The sequence below is a fragment of the Lepisosteus oculatus genome, unplaced genomic scaffold, assembly GCF_040954835.1.
Source record: "Lepisosteus oculatus isolate fLepOcu1 unplaced genomic scaffold, fLepOcu1.hap2 HAP2_SCAFFOLD_82, whole genome shotgun sequence".
Lineage (NCBI taxonomy): Eukaryota > Metazoa > Chordata > Actinopteri > Semionotiformes > Lepisosteidae > Lepisosteus > Lepisosteus oculatus.
Window position 1 is genome coordinate 659269 of NW_027168383.1, and position 17629 is coordinate 676897.

A 17629-nucleotide genomic window follows, 5' to 3' on the forward strand; every position below is an offset into this window, starting at 1 on the left:
AGCTGTTAGGTTCCTTTCCGTGGTGAGAGGGGTTGTCATGCAACGCTGCCACATAGTGCCGACAGACAATTAAATGACAAAAATGAAGAGAGTTAAAGCAGCTGGAGAGGTTCTCTTACAACTTTTGAGCTGACACAGTTTTGGAAAATAATTCCTTCACGCTGCAGTGTACCATATAGGCAGCCAAGAGTCTCCAAAACAAAACAGAATTGACAGTCATATAATGTCCATTAACCCCGGTTTTAAACGCAGCATCATGTCTGCCATCATAAGAATATGAGTCCAATATTTTAGAATATAGTCAGAATGACTTCTAACCTTAGCTGTGGTGTCTTTAATCCCTATTGCTCAATGCATGGTGTACGTACTGCATACATGTGTCTTGAGAATGAGGAATGGGCCCCTGAGACAGTCATTTGCCTGTTTCACAAATGATCGTATTTTACTAGAGATTCTGTTTGGGATTCAGATGTGCATTCGGACAGCAATCCCTTTCAAGAAATGATATGTTCTGGATGAGGTCAAAGGTGCTAGAACACTGTATTTAGGATGTGTTTGCAGTGATTGTGTGTCTCCTGCTTCAACGCAGTGATATATAGATGTGCTCCTGTAATTTATTGGTACATGCCCAGGGCAGTAAGTAGTCTGAGGATTTATTTCCAGACGGCATAGAGCAGTGAAGCACTTCTACTTAAATTATTACATTATACACAATTTGAGTTCATTTTAAAAAGTAAAAGGTAATGAAAGGAATGCATTTTCATAAGAAAGATAATACCGATATGCATGTGATAATCTTCCTTATATCATGTAGTGCGTCATTTGGACACTTTGTGGGCTTGAAATACAAAGAAAATCATGTTCTATGGTACAAGATAAATACAAAACTTAATCATTTATTTTAATTAGATTTGTTTATAAAGCATAAGCAATCATTTATTACATTAATATATGTGAAAATGACATTTTAGCACCATAATATTACATACAGGTCTCTAGCTTCAACACAGTGATATATATATATATATGCTCAGTGATTTATTGGTACATGCCCAGGGCAATAATCAGAATTAGTATTTGTTTCCATACGGGCTACAGGTAATCTTGTGAAATACTTCAACACACTGGATCGCAGATTTAGACCCCCTGCACTCTTACTCCTTAAAAACCAAAGAAATGAAGATATGTAGCAATCACATTGTAACAGGGGTGACAGTGACTTAATGCTTATACTACTGGACTTCTGGTACCTTTAGGGTACGGTGTTCCCTGAAGGGCTCTCAAACCCCGCATTTCAGATGCCTAGCTGTATTGCTGATGTGTTGCACCTCAGAATCACTTTTAAACCTTACCTCTGGTATCTTTAATCCCTATTGCTCAACGCATGGTGAAAGTATTGCATAAATGTGTCTGAAAATGAGCAATGGGCACCTGAGAGACTCATTTGCCTGTTTCACAAATGATCATATTTGACTAGAGATTCTGTTTGGGATTCAGTTGTGCATTCTGACAGCAATCTCTTTCAAAAAATGATTTTACCTTATCGCGGCTTTGCCCTTCTTGCCTTTTTGGACAATATCTCCATCTTGTGGTCGTTGTTGGTAATGTCTAGACAATATCTCCATCTTGTGGTCGTTGTTGGTAATGTTTTCTTATGCCCTTTTTTTATTTCAATTCTCTATTAGATGATTCTAGAATCTCTACAATAGAGTTGAAAACATCAGTTTTATAGCAGACAATATGACATTATTTATAGTCCAATTAGAAATTTATTACCCTGTTTTTAACATAATAACAAATTAAAACTAAGTTTGGAACACCAGGGAACATAAAAAATGATTTTTAGGAAAACCATGAGGTTCTCTGTGTCCGATGCCTGCAAGGGGAGAAAGCTAGAATCCTTTGATTTTTCCAAATTTGAAAATAAACATCATATAACAACAGCTTTCATTCCTAGGAGTGAAAAACAACCATTTTTGAAGACATATTAGTTTCTAAAACACTACAATAAAGTTAAAAACATCCATTTTATATTACATTATTTTTTGTGAAATAATTAAATTGGCTTATTTCTCTCACATTAAATTGGCTACAAATGCAAGAATTCAACCAGATATTCTTGTAAAATGTATAATGTTGCATTGCAGTTAGTTAATGTAGTTAGTCCATAGTCAGCAATCTAAACTTTATTGTTAAGCTTTAATGATTGATGTTGTACCAGTAACCTTTAGAAATACTATAGTACTTCACAAATGCTTTGTGTGTTTGGAAACCTTTTGAGTAAAAGCCTTATAAAAATAGGTTTAGTTTTTACAGGACATCACAAAGAAATAGGATGGTATAATTCTTATAATTGCTTAGTGATTGTATTTGGAAGATTATGCACTAAACAGACTTCAGGAATGCCAGTGGATCATTGTGCTATTTGGAATTATTCCAAAAATCAAGTGACCTCTTTGCTGTAGTATTTTTAGTATTATTTATTTAGTATTAATAAAGAATAGATTTATTAAAGTCGTGCGATGTGCAAGCGGGATATGTAAAATAATTTAAAATAAAGTTTTTTATTATTGTTATAGAGAAACATGATCAGATTTTCCCTGGTTCAGAAACAAAACGATTAAAATCTGTAATCTTTCCACTTGTATGTCATCAGACATTAACGAGTACAACCCCCCTCTCTGCCGGAGTGCTGGCTGTGACGAATTAAACCAATTTCACAGGTGTTTTCAAAGTAGGAAGTACAGAGTTAACTAGTAGATGGCCTCCTCAATGAAATCGCTTCAACATGCTAATGCGTTGGTGTAACAGTCCGGGCGTGGCAAGCTTCCAATGTCAACTCGACTCGATTGGAAGACAATGAACGTATTTTAGCCCTAAATGAATTAATAGCAAACATGGTTTACATAAAAGACATTTTTCCAAGAAAGTTTATAATAATACAATCTATAGTTGAAATCTGAGCCTAAATATAAAGAAAAAAGCATTTTCAGAGAGCAATCACGCTGTGTTTATGTAGAAAAAGCGATTAGGTTTATGAGCAATCTAATTACCTATTCGCTTAAAACGCTATATAAAATAAAGTTTATTTAAAGATGAATGATAAGTGTCGCAGTTTTAATAATTTTCGTAGTAGGGCTTGGACAGATTCCAAGTGCATTTTTGCAATTTACGTTGCATTGTCCAATGTGATGTTGTAATACAGTTTAGAATACAGTAAGTCTAAACTGTATCAGCTTTATTTATGGGTTGCAATTTAGAAAAAGTCAAAAACCGCACTCAAAATCCAATTTAGAGCTTTCTGGCAAGAGGAGACACCCAAATTATAATGTAACATGCCACTGTTTGTGCATGAACAAAGTTATACTGCAATTTTCCTTAGATACGCGATTAAAAAAAATAATTTTTTTGAATCCCCGGCCAAACACATTCCATAAGAATCAGCGCTTTTATACAGTATATCGCCTTTAAACACGCGTTTACGATTTAAATCAAAACTCGATTCAAATCAATATAAATGTTTATTTTGTAACGCATAGGTGACTATTCATTGTTATTAAAAAGACGTAAATTCGATCATGTTGTGATATTTAGAAATATAAATTTGTTTTGATGCGAGTGAGGTTTTATTTAATCTCTGACCAAGGGAAATGTTTTATTTTTTCAAAGAAATGTTTGTTAAAAATTAAAGTCATAGTTCCATGAGATTCAACCACAGACCATGTGACATAGGAGTCAGGAACCTAACCCACAGCACCACCAGCGCAGTCACATGCTGAGGGCTGAAAAAGCACTACAGAAACATTATCGACTATAAAATAATGTAATTAGGCACAGAAGAAGTTTACAGCACAGTACAATAATAAATGCTGACCATGACTTTAGAAGCATAAATTACCTTACACTCAATTTAAACACAAGCTGTCTTTAGCCCTCTAAGCTGGTTCATACAGAAATGTAGAGAACCAGGCTCAGAACACACAGCTTCATTAGCGAATACATATGCAGAACAACTAGAGAAGATGTTTTACAGAGGATGGATTTTTAGAAACATCCCATCAGTGACATCACTGAAGTCAACTCCTAGGTAACTGTCGTGTGGATAGTTTCACAAGAATCAGACAAAGGTTTAAGCATCGCTTATTTTAGATAAAACTGCAAAAAAACAACAACAACCCATAATGTACTTCTTTGCGGCTCTGTTTGCCCAAATCATATATTCACAACGTGAAATTAGAAAATAGTATTACGTAACCAAAAACCGCAATATGGAAACAGAACCTGTGTAATTGTTGACAGATGATGTACTCGTAACATTTTTACAAGACGAACTACAACATTTAAAAAATGACTTGTATGTACTTGATATCTCTAATCAATCCACTGCACTGCATTAAAACAAAACAAAAACTAAAACGCCCTGGGCATACCGTTTCGCGCTTCTTATCAGTTGCTCAAAAGCAATTTGACCGTATGAAATGCATAATATAAACCTAGAAACATATACGTGAGGAGTATTTACGTAGTATCGGTGTCAAGACATACCTCTCAAATACTGTAAATCAAGTTAAAAATATCTCAAGACCGATTCTGGTCATAATGAAACCATGTTTCGTGTATGTTTTCTTTAAAGTACCGAGACCAGCCATATACTGTATGTTTATGTTCCAAAATTAATATCGTTTATGGCCTTCACACGCGTTGCATTACGCTCCTATTCTTTTTATGCTCAGGCACTAAGATTTCCCTTCAGTGGTAAAATTCCATATAAATATTCAATACTTAAACGGGCACAGTTAAGACATTAAATATACATATACATATACATATACATATACAAACTGTATACAGTACAGTTTGCATACGGTAATATGTTTATGTTCCTAAATCAATCTCTTTTATGAGCATGTGAAAGGCATGGTGAATCGATTCTCAAAAATTACTGTACTTTGCATGATTGGAAAAAAATGCGTGATTGCGAAATGCTGTGGTGTTACTTTTACAAAGAAGGTCAGTGAAAAAAATAATGTGGACCAGGGCAATACTTTGAGTTTACAGCTTGTCCAAGGTCATTTATTATTAATACTATTAGTAATATCTTCATTAAAGACTTTGATGGCTACAGCTCAAACATGAGAAGTTGAGCTTTATTAGCTCCACCTTGCGGAAATTCCGGATACTATTATTTTGCTAGCGGTATTTACCGGTAACTCGCGGTATTTACCGGTAACTCGCGGTAGACTGCGTACAGCGTACCGGAAAATAATGCAGTATCGCCCGCACATTTTGAATGGCTGCATCTGTAGCAATCATATTGTAGCAGACACTCATTTGCCTGTTTCACAAATGATCATATTTTACTAGAGATTCTGTTTGGGATACGGATGTGCATTCTGACACCAATCTCTTACAAAAAATGATTTTACCTTATCGCGGCTTTGCCCTTCTTGCCTCTTTGGACAATATCTCCATCTTGTGGTCGTTGTTGGTAATGTCTAGACAATATCTCCATCTTGTGGTCGTTGTTGGTAATGTCTTCTTATAGATAGATACTTTATTGATCCCGTGAGGGAAATTGCAGTGCAACAGCAGCTTAACACACACAACACAGCCACAGTGTAACGAATTATATAATAATAGTACAATACTGTATATATACTGTATATATATATATGAAACAGAAATAGAAACAGAAACAGGAATCGCTTACTCACCTGGAGAATCTCTGTAGGAATATATAGCATTTATCAATGGAAATAAAAGCTGCTTTAATACAGTGCATGTTCAAACTCAAACCCTCAGCTGCTGTTCTTGTTTGTTTTGGGACAAATTGCAACTGAGCATCGCATGAACCGTTACGTACCCTCATCTGTTAGGGAATTTCAAGGGAGGAGTTAGGTCAGAATGGGTAGGCTGCAAAACAACAAGTAAAGATTTATTCCAAGATGAAACGTTGTGGCGGTTTTCTTATCTTTTCAGCATGGACTAAACTTTTACGTGTTCCTTATATGCTATATGTGTATCTATTAGCACCAATGTCGTTCTTAAAAACTAACATGAAATTGTCAGGGACATTCAGCTATATACAAAGACGAGACAGACAAAGTAATAATTCTGTATTAACGTGGCCTACATATTGACGCAATGATCGAACTAACTGACATGTTCTGATTCAGATCCCCTGCAGTTCATGCCAATTAGAACAATAGCAATGCTGAGTCCTCCCCACCCTACCGAGCACAAATTCAGCTGCTCTCCAGTTCTGTTCTGCATGTTTTTTCATTGCAATTGAGCTCGGAGCTGGAGATGATCTCCATACAGTTCTGTGTTCACTAGCCCGCACTTGCGTGCTAATTTACGGGTTGTGGCAAATGCTTTTCTATAGTTCATATACATGACGGCAACCTGTTACCGAGGAACCTGAGAGGTTTAAAAGCCTCATGAGCCAGGCAGGACTCGAACCTACAATCTTCTGATCCGAAGTCAGACGCGTTATCCATTACGCCACTGGCCCATAGGACATGCACTTGCACTCCACCACAGAGAGCTCTACACTGCTACTAGTAGTACACTTCCCCATCTAAATTTTCACAGCAAGAAACTTGTGTTTCCTACTATTTTTATCAGGTTTAAAATATCATCTCCTTAAAACAGAAAAAGTGTTGATGTGTCGTGCTGAAATTCCGATTGATTTTGAATTCAAAGAAAAAAGGTTTTCTTCCAAAACACCATGAAATTGTCACATCTTGCAGACAATAGGTGTATTCCATGTTGAAAAGAGAAGAAAGAAAACCATGGAGCCTTTAACAGGTGTGAGGCTTCTTCAGGTGTGAGAAGACCTCACAGTCGAAACGCTGTGGTTCCGTTCTTCTCTTTTCAGTGTAGTGATTCATAGCCGTTCAGGGACCCCAAATATGTAAGAAAACCGGTTCAGGGACGCCAAATATGTAATCATAGTGGCTCTCTGAAGGCACCAGTTCTGTAGGGTTTGGGCATTTACTGAGACAATTATTAATTGTAGCAGTAAATCACAAAGTTGATTCTTTTGATGGCTTTAGAGTCCAACCATGCGACATAACTCAAACAACGCACACACACAGGTACTAATACACGAGGATACATTTATTAATACATAGAATATGCATATAAAACTAACAGATCTTATCGAGAGGGTTATCAGAATACAAAAGGTATATATTCAGTCAGTTACGAAGTGTTACACATATCAAGAGGACATACGTTCAGTATATCATTCATTAAGACCGTTTCGTAAATGAACTTAGTTATAACTTCTACATTAGATACTCAAACAAGTACATAACTCTTAGGAATTAAATTGATATCAACTGGTTGGGATAACAATTGAATTCTCGAGCTGTAATGCATTGAAGTTAAATACTCATCCAATCTTTGGGGATTCAGATCTCCTGCGGGCACAAAGAAACAGTTGCAGGCTGTTGCTGTCCAATCCGCGCTCTCTGGCTCAGTGCCAGGCTGTGCTGTGCGGCTTGCGACGGTGCGCTGCTGATGCTCACTGACCGGCTAGTTAGTGTTGGCTTTAACTAGCAAAGTTTGTGCACAGGAGAAAAGATGACTGTGGGTCCCAGCAAGTCAGGAAGAGGACCGGTTCGTTCCTAATGAAGAGCTAGTTCTGAATAGTGATTCAGCTTTCCACAGTTCCGACCTGTTCACGAGGCCTGCTGCTGGTTACTCTCTGGCAACCTCCACTCTAGACTCTTAGAACAAAGGAAAGTTCTGGCACTCAGACACACTGGCCGTTCCGTGGTTGTCCGGGCTGAGTCTCAGGATGGTCAGGAGGCGCGCTGCGAGGATGTCCTGCCCTTGGGAGCCTTCTGCTCCTGGGCCGTCCTGCCCTGGAATTCTCCTTTGAATTCCCTTTAGAACAGTCCACAGAATCCTCTCCAGAATCCCTTCTGAATCTTGTTGAATCTCACTGAATCTCTCAGGCTCTCTGTGTTGCCTGTTTTTACCTGGAGGAACTTCAGCTCATTGATTGGCTGAAAGTTCCATGGGCATCAGAGTCCCACGTGGGTTACTCGGCCCTACCAGTCCCTGATTGGTTGATCAAGGTGAGATATGAGTCACTTACTCCTGACACTTAGTAATGCAGTCCAGATGTCCAACTGGCACTCCCTAGACAGATAGGTGCCAATGGATGACCATTGATCATGATAGCCAGGCTTAGCTAAGTGCATCCCCCTTTGGGAGCTGTCCTAGGACCTTAAATCACCCTGGGAATAGTCTCTCTGTGGCTGCACCACAGAGATGAACAGAGAAATGGGGCCTCATTTGGGAAGCTCGGAAACACTTAATTCTGCCTTATTAATAAGCCTCGCCGCTACATCAGCATGCAATAAACCTATTACTTGTTCCTTTGCAGCCGAGGCATGCTGACGTAGCTACCCAGCTGAACATCTTGCAGACTCTACAGTACTTCTCTCCTGTAGAAGTAAAGCAGGGCTTGCTGGGTGAGCTTTTGCTCCGGTAAATTAGGTCACGTGTCATGTTAAATCACTTCTTCTAAACACAACATTTGCTGGTGCTAGCTTTCCCCATGAAAAGAGACATTTCCCTTACAGTACATGACATATCGTTTTTATTCTATCAATAAGTATAGAAATTAAACAAAAGAAAAAATGGTGTCGCCAAAGAATGCACAGCTCTGTCGCCTTGGGGAGGTGTCAAGGGCATTGAGCTCCTTGGACATGAAAAGTGCCCGATAAATGCCATTTCTCATCATTTCTCTTGGCGTCAGTTCTGCTATTAAATGGGACGGAGGCAACGGGCTCAGAGAGCAGGTTAAGTGCACACCGAACGCAGATGTGTCCAAGTGTCTGTAAAAGCGCGGTGCTCCGCTGGCGCTGTTCCCTAGTGGCTTAAAGTGCCTGCCTAGTAAGCAGGCGATCCTGGGTCTGAATACCAGCGGTGCCTCTCTCCGTGTCTTGTTGTGCCGAATGTCTCATTTCAGACAAACGTACAGCTTGGTTCAGTTTAATGCAAGAATTCATTTCCTTTCTGGAATAACTTGTTTTTGAAGAAATCCATACAGCTTGTGAAAGATGAAATCCATTTCTTGGTTGTCAGTGGAAAAAGATTGCCGGCTGCAAGAAGCGCAAGTGATTGTTTTCTTTGACCATAAACCTGCAAATGTAGGGAGTACAAGCGGCCGTCAGTCTCTGTGGCACAATTGGTTAGCGCGTTCGGCTGTTAACCGAAAGGTTGGTGGTTCAAGCCCACCCAGGGACGTATGTCTCCGTTTTTCCAATGTAAACATCATCACCGCTAAAGAAGATGGCGCAGAAGGCTCCACAGTCGAAACGTTGTGCTTCTTTTCTTTTCTTTTCAGCATGGAGTAAACCTTTGCTTGATCCTTTGCAGCCTACGCATGCTGACACAGCTACCTTTCTCTTAACGCGCCTCAATCATTATTCACCAAAACCATCAGCAGAATAAGTCGCCTTTGTGGTGATGTCACTCCTCTGCTTCACAAATGTCCTTAGTGACGGACCATTTCTTTCTGCCATTTTTCCGGAGCGGTTATTGATTGCTCCATCATTTCCCTCATACTTTCCATCCCTAGATTGAAAAAAAAAAACAGAAACAGGCTGACAGGACGACAATCAAATTGCAAAAACTCATCAAAGCACTCGATAGAGTATTTGAATCCACAAGTAGCTACGAGCAACTTTGTCCTGGCTTGCATGAAAGTCGGAAAATGTCAAAAAGAAAAAGATGGTGGCTTTTTCATATCTGTTCTTTTATTTTTAGTTCGTTGGCTCATCTGTCCATTGTCCTCCTGCCTGGCTCTTGACCTGTGACTGTCTGAACGCACACATTAGACTTTCAGGCGGGGGATTTGTCCTGAGCCTCTGTGAAAGACCCACCCACCCCCATAAATAACTGCTCTAGAAACACATGAATGCAAAACTAAACCACAGCTTAAAGAGGAGCTCCAACTCAGTGCCATACTAATGTAAACGAAGTAATACTAAGACATGTTCTTATGGATTTGTCTTACCTTGAGATATGTAATTGGATTTCAGGATTAACTTCCTCATTCAATGTACTGGTGATTCTTTGCCTGGTCAGTACCTGGGTGGGAGACCTCCAGCGAACAATTAAGCTTGCTGCTGGAAGTGGTGTTAAGAGACTCTTAGGATCTTCCAGAGGTGTCTGTCCAATAGCACTAGTTGCCTTAGAGCTGGCTCAAACATTGCTCAAGAGTCTACCTTTCACAGATGCGCAAAGATGAATGATGGGGGTGCACGCTTCAAGGAGCCTTCCAACTGTAGGGACCGATTAGAGACGATCCGTAGCATGTGTTCGTTTCCATATACGCCCCGTGTCTCAACGGTAGGACAGAGAAAAATACTGCCTCGACACGTAACAGCGTTATATTAAACCGCAGGACTTGAGGGCTGTTTTGTTTGAATGTTCAAGGCATTGGTAAGAGCGTAGGTCAAGGGCCATTGGTGCATCTCCTGTAACTGGAGTAAAAATGCTATTCAAAGTGCAGTGACTAAAATCGTCGTCCACATGTCTCCGTTGTTGATTGCTTTCTGTCTAAGAACGTTCTGTTTTCATGTCCGAACGGGGAGACTTTATCATTCCAACTTGAAGCCACCCTTAAGTCCTCTGAGGTGTGTGTGTGTGTGCTTGCACGTATGGCGTAAAAGGTTTCTTAAACGGAGAGCGAACTTGAAAAAAGTTGCCTCCGCTGCCGCCGCCGCCTCGCACTCCCTGTTCGATTGTAGCAAGAAGGCAGCGGCCGCGGCGCTTGCTGTAGTCGTGGCCGAGTGGTTAAGGTGACGGACTTGAAATCCGTTGGGGTCTCCCCGCGCAGGTTCAAATCCTGCCGACTACGGCGTCCTTTGCATTCGGTTGCGTGTAAAAGGACCAGCGCCGTTTCGTTTTCGCTGGGACCTTTAACACTCTAAATCGCCTGGACCCGCAGCCTGTGAAATCGATTCTTCAGCACCCACGAAGGACGCTTTGCCGCTGGACACAGATAACGATGCTTTTCTGCAACGAGCTTTCCAGCTGAATTTTCTCGGCAGCTCCGTACTGAACCTGTTCTCCATTGCAACATAGCGGAGGCTCGTCACGTCTATAGCAAGGCTGTGTAGGACCGCATACGCCACAGTGACTTGTACACAGACCACATGAAAGGCAAGCAAAATACACTTTTAAAATTCCAAAGACTCACAAGGTCAGAGAAACAGCGATGACCTGAACAGATCTGTTACAGAAGTCTAGGTTGACCTTTTTAGAGCTGTAATTGCATTTTTGTTTAATAGAAGATCAAATCTACTCGCATGTACCAGCACCTTACAGTTTATTGATGTTAATTCTGTTTAAGTAATAAGATTGCTAACGATGTTGGACTTTAGCCGGTGTTTTTTAGAACAAATTGCTTACACTTCTGTAAGGAATACGCAGTACGTGCCTTTGTCAGTCATTGCTCACCATACCTGTAACTTTCTTATCTAACTCACTTCCTCAAATGGTGAAGGTCCACAAACATAAATGAAAAAAAAACCCTTGTTGTAGATGAGGTGCACAAAAAAGCAGCCCCTGATAGTGTATAACACATTTATACTATTGCAGAGACACATGTAACATATATATACTGTATAGATATGAAACAGAAATAGAAATAGAAACAGGAATCGCTTACTCACCTGGAGAATCTCTGTAGGAATATCTAGCATTTATCAATGGAAATAAAAGCTGCTTTAATACAGTGCATGTTCAAACTCAAACCCTCAGCTGCTGTTCTTGTTTGTTTTGGGACAAATTGCAACTGAGCATCGCATGAGCCGTTACGTACCCTTATCTGTTAGGGAATTTCAAGGGAGGAGTTAGGTCAGAATGGGTAGGCTGCAAAACAACAAGTAAAGATTTATTCCAAGATGAAATGTTGTGGCGGTTTTCTTATCTTTTCAGCATGGACTAAACTTTTACGTGTTCCTTATATGCTATATATGTATATATTAGCACCAATGTCGTTATTAAAAACTAACATGAAATTGTCAGGGACATTCAGCTATATACAAAGACGAGACAGACAAAGTAATAATTCTGTATTAACTTGGCCTACATACTGACGCAATGATCGAACTAACTGACATGTTCTGATTCAGATCCCCTGCAGTTCATGCCAATTAGAACAATAGCAATGCTGAGTCCTCCCCACCCTACTGAGCACAAATTCATCTGCTCTCCAGTTCTTTTCTGCATGTTTTTTCATTGCAATTGAGCTCGGAGCTGGAGATGATCTCCATACAGTTCTGTGTTCACCAGCCCGCACTTGCGTGCTAATTTACGGGTTGTGGCAAATGCTTTTCTATAGTTCATATACATGACGGCAACCTGTTACCGAGGAACCTGAGAGGTTTAAAAGCCTCACGAGCCAGGCAGGACTCGAACCTACAATCTTCTGATCCGAAGTCAGACGCGTTATCCATTACGCCACTGGCCCATAGAACATGCGCTTGCACTCCACCACAGAGAGCTCTACACTGCTACTAGTAGTACACTTCCCCATCTAAATTTTCACAGCAAGAAACTTGTGTTTCCTACTATTTTTATCAGGTTTAAAATATCATCTCCTTAAAACAGAAAAAGTGTTGATGTGTCGTGCTGAAATTCCGATTGATTTTGAATTCAAAGAAAAAAGGTTTTCTTCCAAAACACCATGAAATTGTCACATCTTGCAGACAATAGGTGTATTCCATGTTGAAAAGAGAAGAAAGAAAACCATGGAGCCTTTTACAGGTGTGAGGCTTCTTCAGGTGTGAGAAGACCTCACAGTCGAAACGCTGTGTTTCTGTTCTTCTCTTTTCAGCATGCAATAAACCTAGTACTTGTTCCTTTGCAGCCGAGGCATGCTGACGTAGCTACCCAGCTGAACATCTTGCAGACTCTACAGTACTTCTCTCCTGTAGAAGTAAAGCAGGGCTTGCTGGGTGAGCTTTTGCTCCGGTAAATTAGGTCACGTGTCATGTTAAATCACTTCTTCTAAACACAACATTTGCTGGTGCTAGCTTTCCCCATGAAAAGAGACATTTCCCTTACAGTACATGACATATCATTTTTATTCTATCAATAAGTATAGAAATTAAACAAAAGAAAAAATGGTGTCGCCAAAGAATGCACAGCTCTGTCGCCTTGTGGAGGTGTCAAGGGCATTGAGCTCCTTGGACATGAAAAGTGCCCGATAAATGCCATTTCTCATCATTTCTCTTGGCGTCAGTTCTGCTATTAAATGGGACGGAGGCAACGGGCTCAGAGAGCAGGTTAAGTGCACACCGAACGCAGATGTGTCCAAGTGTCTGTAAAAGCGCGGTGCTCCGCTGGCGCTGTTCCCTAGTGGCTTAAAGTGCCCGCCTAGTAAGCAGGCGATCCTGGGTCTGAATACCAGCGGTGCCTCTCTCCGTGTCTTGTTGTGCCGAATGTCTCATTTCAGACAAACATGTACAGCTTGGTTCAGTTTAATGCAAGAATTCATTTCCTTTCTGGAATAACTTGTTTTTGAAGAAATCCATACAGCTTGTGAAAGATGAAATCCATTTCTTGGTTGTCAGTGGAAAAAGATTGCCGGCTGCAAGAAGCGCAAGTGATTGTTTTCTTTGACCATAAACCTGCAAATGTAGGGAACACAAGCGGCTGTCAGTCTCTGTGGCGCAATCGGTTAGCGCGTTCAGCTGTTAACCGAAAGATTGGTGGTTCAAGCCCACCCAGGGACGCATGTCTCAGTTTTTCCAATGTAAACATCATCACCGCTAAAGAAGATGGCGCAGAAGGCTCCACAGTCGAAACGTTGTGCTTCTTTTCTTCTCTTTTCAGCATGGAGTAAACCTTTGCTTGATCGTTTGCAGCCTACGCATGCTGACACAGCTACCTTTCTCTTAACGCGCCTCAATCATTATTCACCAAAACCATCAGCAGAATGTGTCGCCTTTGTGGTGATGTCACTCCTCTGCTTCACAAATGTCCTTAGTGACGGACCATTTCTTTCTGCCATTTTTCCGGAGCGGTTATTGATTGCTCCATCATTTCCCTCATACTTTCCATCCCTAGATTGAAAAAAAAAAAACAGAAACAGGCTGACAGGACGACAATCAAATTGCAAAAACTCATCAAAGCACTCGATAGAGTATTTGAATCCACAAGTAGCTACGAGCAACTTTGTCCTGGCTTGCATGAAAGTCGGAAAATGTCAAAAAGAAAAAGATGGTGGCTTTTTCATATCTGTTCTTTTATTTTTAGTTCGTTGGCTCTTCTGTCCATTGTCCTCCTGCCTGGCTCTTGACCTGTGACTGTCTGAACGCACACATTAGACTTTCAGGCGGGGGATTTGTCCTGAGCCTCTGTGGAAGACCCACCCACCCCCATAAATAACTGCTCTAGAAACACATGAATGCAAAACTAAACCACAGCTTAAAGAGGAGCTCCAACTCAGTGCCATACTAATGTAAACGAAGTAATACTAAGACATGTTCTTATGGATTTGTCTTACCTTGAGATATGTAATTGGATTTCAGGATTAACTTCCTCATTCAATGTACTGGTGATTCTTTGCCTGGTCAGTACCTGGGTGGGAGACCTCCAGCGAACAATTAAGCTTGCTGCTGGAAGTGGTGTTAAGAGACTCTTAGGATCTTCCAGAGGTGTCTGTCCAATAGCACTAGTTGCCTTAGAGCTGGCTCAAACATTGCTCAAGAGTCTACCTTTCACAGATGCGCAAAGATGAATGATGGGGGTGCACGCTTCAAGGAGCCTTCCAACTGTAGGGACCGATTAGAGACGATCCGTAGCATGTGTTCGTTTCCATATACGCCCCGTGTCTCAACGGTAGGACAGAGAAAAATACTGCCTCGACACGTAACAGCGTTATATTAAACCGCAGGACTTGAGGGCTGTTTTGTTTGAATGTTCAAGGCATTGGTAAGAGCGTAGGTCAAGGGCCATTGGTGCATCTCCTGTAACTGGAGTAAAAATGCTATTCAAAGTGCAGTGACTAAAATCGTCGTCCACATGTCTCCGTTGTTGATTGCTTTCTGTCTAAGAACGTTCTGTTTTCATGTCCGAACGGGGAGACTTTATCATTCCAACTTGAAGCCACCCTTAAGTCCTCTGAGGTGTGTGTGTGTGTGCTTGCACGTATGGCGTAAAAGGTTTCTTAAACGGAGAGCGAACTTGAAAAAAGTTGCCTCCGCTGCCGCCGCCGCCTCGCACTCCCTGTTCGATTGTAGCAAGAAGGCAGCGGCCGCGGCGCTTGCTGTAGTCGTGGCCGAGTGGTTAAGGTGACGGACTTGAAATCCGTTGGGGTCTCCCCGCGCAGGTTCAAATCCTGCCGACTACGGCGTCCTTTGCATTCGGTTGCGTGTAAAAGGACCAGCGCCGTTTCGTTTTCGCTGGGACCTTTAACACTCTAAATCGCCTGGACCCGCAGCCTGTGAAATCGATTCTTCAGCACCCACGAAGGACGCTTTGCCGCTGGACACAGATAACGATGCTTTTCTGCAACGAGCTTTCCAGCTGAATTTTCTCGGCAGCTCCGTACTGAACCTGTTCTCCATTGCAACATAGCGGAGGCTCGTCACGTCTATAGCAAGGCTGTGTAGGACCGCATACGCCACAGTGACTTGTACACAGACCACATGAAAGGCAAGCAAAATACACTTTTAAAATTCCAAAGACTCACAAGGTCAGAGAAACAGCGATGACCTGAACAGATCTGTTACAGAAGTCTAGGTTGACCTTTTTAGAGCTGTAATTGCATTTTTGTTTAATAGAAGATCAAATCTACTCGCATGTACCAGCACCTTACAGTTTATTGATGTTAATTCTGTTTAAGTAATAAGATTGCTAACGATGTTGGACTTTAGCCGGTGTTTTTTAGAACAAATTGCTTACACTTCTGTAAGGAATACGCAGTACGTGCCTTTGTCAGTCATTGCTCACCATACCTGTAACTTTCTTATCTAACTCACTTCCTCAAATGGTGAAGGTCCACAAACATAAATGAAAAAAAAACCCTTGTTGTAGATGAGGTGCACAAAAAAGCAGCCCCTGATAGTGTATAACACATTTATACTATTGCAGAGACACATGTAACATATATATACTGTATAGATATGAAACAGAAATAGAAATAGAAACAGGAATCGCTTACTCACCTGGAGAATCTCTGTAGGAATATCTAGCATTTATCAATGGAAATAAAAGCTGCTTTAATACAGTGCATGTTCAAACTCAAACCCTCAGCTGCTGTTCTTGTTTGTTTTGGGACAAATTGCAACTGAGCATCGCATGAGCCGTTACGTACCCTTATCTGTTAGGGAATTTCAAGGGAGGAGTTAGGTCAGAATGGGTAGGCTGCAAAACAACAAGTAAAGATTTATTCCAAGATGAAATGTTGTGGCGGTTTTCTTATCTTTTCAGCATGGACTAAACTTTTACGTGTTCCTTATATGCTATATATGTATATATTAGCACCAATGTCGTTATTAAAAACTAACATGAAATTGTCAGGGACATTCAGCTATATACAAAGACGAGACAGACAAAGTAATAATTCTGTATTAACTTGGCCTACATACTGACGCAATGATCGAACTAACTGACATGTTCTGATTCAGATCCCCTGCAGTTCATGCCAATTAGAACAATAGCAATGCTGAGTCCTCCCCACCCTACTGAGCACAAATTCATCTGCTCTCCAGTTCTTTTCTGCATGTTTTTTCATTGCAATTGAGCTCGGAGCTGGAGATGATCTCCATACAGTTCTGTGTTCACCAGCCCGCACTTGCGTGCTAATTTACGGGTTGTGGCAAATGCTTTTCTATAGTTCATATACATGACGGCAACCTGTTACCGAGGAACCTGAGAGGTTTAAAAGCCTCACGAGCCAGGCAGGACTCGAACCTACAATCTTCTGATCCGAAGTCAGACGCGTTATCCATTACGCCACTGGCCCATAGAACATGCGCTTGCACTCCACCACAGAGAGCTCTACACTGCTACTAGTAGTACACTTCCCCATCTAAATTTTCACAGCAAGAAACTTGTGTTTCCTACTATTTTTATCAGGTTTAAAATATCATCTCCTTAAAACAGAAAAAGTGTTGATGTGTCGTGCTGAAATTCCGATTGATTTTGAATTCAAAGAAAAAAGGTTTTCTTCCAAAACACCATGAAATTGTCACATCTTGCAGACAATAGGTGTATTCCATGTTGAAAAGAGAAGAAAGAAAACCATGGAGCCTTTTACAGGTGTGAGGCTTCTTCAGGTGTGAGAAGACCTCACAGTCGAAACGCTGTGTTTCTGTTCTTCTCTTTTCAGCATGCAATAAACCTAGTACTTGTTCCTTTGCAGCCGAGGCATGCTGACGTAGCTACCCAGCTGAACATCTTGCAGACTCTACAGTACTTCTCTCCTGTAGAAGTAAAGCAGGGCTTGCTGGGTGAGCTTTTGCTCCGGTAAATTAGGTCACGTGTCATGTTAAATCACTTCTTCTAAACACAACATTTGCTGGTGCTAGCTTTCCCCATGAAAAGAGACATTTCCCTTACAGTACATGACATATCATTTTTATTCTAT

At 40.9% G+C, this 17629-nt stretch overlaps 7 non-coding genes across 7 annotated transcripts; 4 read left to right on the forward strand and 3 right to left on the reverse strand.

The window, feature by feature from the left end:
- Positions 1-6441: 6441 nt before the first annotated feature.
- Positions 6442-6514, reverse strand: trnar-ucg (transfer RNA arginine (anticodon UCG)). Its single transcript has one exon. It is a non-coding gene; the product is annotated as a tRNA-Arg (tRNA).
- Positions 6515-9193: 2679 nt separating this feature from the next.
- Positions 9194-9267, forward strand: trnan-guu (transfer RNA asparagine (anticodon GUU)). The gene has a single exon. It is a non-coding gene; the product is annotated as a tRNA-Asn (tRNA).
- A 1536-nt stretch (positions 9268-10803) lies between these two features.
- Positions 10804-10885, forward strand: trnas-uga (transfer RNA serine (anticodon UGA)). The gene has a single exon. It is a non-coding gene; the product is annotated as a tRNA-Ser (tRNA).
- A 1544-nt stretch (positions 10886-12429) lies between these two features.
- On the reverse strand, positions 12430-12502 carry trnar-ucg (transfer RNA arginine (anticodon UCG)). Its single transcript has one exon. It is a non-coding gene; the product is annotated as a tRNA-Arg (tRNA).
- A 1193-nt stretch (positions 12503-13695) lies between these two features.
- trnan-guu (transfer RNA asparagine (anticodon GUU)) lies at positions 13696-13769 on the forward strand. The gene has a single exon. It is a non-coding gene; the product is annotated as a tRNA-Asn (tRNA).
- A 1537-nt stretch (positions 13770-15306) lies between these two features.
- trnas-uga (transfer RNA serine (anticodon UGA)) lies at positions 15307-15388 on the forward strand. Its single transcript has one exon. It is a non-coding gene; the product is annotated as a tRNA-Ser (tRNA).
- A 1544-nt stretch (positions 15389-16932) lies between these two features.
- On the reverse strand, positions 16933-17005 carry trnar-ucg (transfer RNA arginine (anticodon UCG)). The gene has a single exon. It is a non-coding gene; the product is annotated as a tRNA-Arg (tRNA).
- Between the last annotated feature and the right edge of the window lie 624 nt (positions 17006-17629).